This window comes from Oncorhynchus keta, chromosome 34, assembly GCF_023373465.1.
Source record: "Oncorhynchus keta strain PuntledgeMale-10-30-2019 chromosome 34, Oket_V2, whole genome shotgun sequence".
NCBI lineage: Eukaryota > Metazoa > Chordata > Actinopteri > Salmoniformes > Salmonidae > Oncorhynchus > Oncorhynchus keta.
In genome coordinates, this window is record NC_068454.1 from 59,789,907 (window position 1) to 59,792,013 (window position 2,107).

The window sequence follows — 2,107 nt, forward strand, 5'->3', positions numbered from 1 at the left end:
ACATCATCATAGAGCTCATATTGTCATTAAGTAATAACAGTGGTACGTTGCAGAAAGATTAAAGAAAGATTGCAGGATTCTGACTGGCAGCTTCATTAAATAGTACCCGCAAAACTCCAGTCTCAACATCAACAGTGAAGAGGCGACTCCGAGATGATGGCCTTCTAGGCAGAGTTCCTCTGTCCAGTGTCTGTGTTTTTTTGCCCATCTTAATCTTTTCTTTTTATTGGCCAGTCTGAGATATGGCTTTTTCTTTGCAACTCTGCCTAGAAGGCCAGCATCCCGGAGTCGCCTCTTCACTATTGATGTTGAGACTGTTTTTTGCCGGTACTATTTAAGGAAGCTGCCAGTTGAGGACTTGTGAGGCATCTGTTTCTCAAACTAGACACTCTTATGTACTTGTCCTCTTGCTCAGTTGTGCACCGGGGCATCCCACTCCTCTTTCTATTCTGGTTAGAGCCAGTTTGCGCTGTTCTGTGAAGGGAGAAGTACACAGCGTTGTACGAGATCTTCAGTTTCTTGGCAATTTATTGCATGGAATAGCCTTCATTTCTCAGAACAAGAACAGACGGACGAGTTTCATAAGAAAGTTATGTTAGTCTTAAAATGATCAACTTGGATTAGCTAACACAACGTGCCTTTGGAACACAGGAGTGATGGTTGCTGATAATGGGCCTCTGTACACCTATGTAGATATTCAATTAAAAATCAGCTACAATAGTCATTTACAACATTAACAATGTCTGTAATTCTGATCTGTATTTGATTTGATTTTAATGGACAAAAAATGTGCTTTTCTTTCAAAAACAAGGACATTTCTAAGTGACCCCAAACTTTTGAACAGTAGTGTATATTGAAGTCAGAGAATGCCACAGTGGCAGAGTGCAAATTGACAGGTGAAGGAATCTACAGGAATCTTCAGCAATGTACAGAATGCAATGAGCAAATGTACAGTGTCATGATAGTGCACAGAATCATTATATCTCCATATTTCATTCACATAGTTTATCTAAAGTAAAAATAGAAAAAACGTATGTGCTTTTCTATGAAATCCTAAATCATTTTTATTATAAAAAATTGTTCCTCTTAACTTTTTAATGTTATGCATGCAAATTTTAAACTTTACAAAGAAGAAAAGTATGAATTATTTCACATGAAAAGGATCTCATTGCACTGAAACAGCATAAGCTTAGGAGTGGGGGGAAGAACAGGTGCTCAATCATCTTGGACGCCTGGCAATGACCTCACTCTTCTTAAACGACATGTCTTTTTCATCCAATGAGATGTAAGCACTCTTCTTTCGCTCATAGAAAGCATCTTATCAGACAGTGTCTGGGCTGAAAACAGATCATTTGAGATATAAAGTTTCATTTTCATGTAGAAATACTTATATATTCTGTCTTTGAACTAGATGTGAAATACTTTAGCAGAATATAAGTAATATAATTATGCACATTTTTTCTCTATTGTGTAATAAGTAAAAAGGATCCTTTTCATTTGTAGACAGGTAGATGAAGAGGGCACAGTCACACCGAGAGACACACCAGCTACATTTATGATCAGGGGAGAACTGCATTCCCACATCCTCCAGAAAGAGCTACAATATATGAAGAGAGAAACAGTATCATCAGAGCAGTCTTAGACCTCTTGTAATAACCACACCACAACCTTGACACAACACAATTGCAAGCAAATACTGTCTATGGGAAAATGCATATTTTTTCTGAAAATTATAGCACTTCTCTGTTTCCCTCCTTTTTGGGTGACCTGCAACTTCTCTCAACTTCTTCTCTCTCACATCTAGAAAACAAAGTGCATACTCTGTTAATCATGTTCATGTAATAGGGTCCACGTTGCGTTGCCTTGCCATCCACTCCATAGGCAAACATAGTGAGGCCCTGGCCTTGGTGAGGATCCTCAAACCCATGATGGCCTCCACCATGCAGGCCACCAGGGGAACAGGGATATCTGACACCTCACCAGAGAGCAAGGTGGCCGCCCAGACCAGGGTCTTCAAGGCTTCCCTCTTCTGGGGGACCAGGGCTGGGGAGAGAGTGGGTAAGGCCAGGAGGAGGGCGTGGGCCTGGATCTCTGGGAGGTCCCTCCA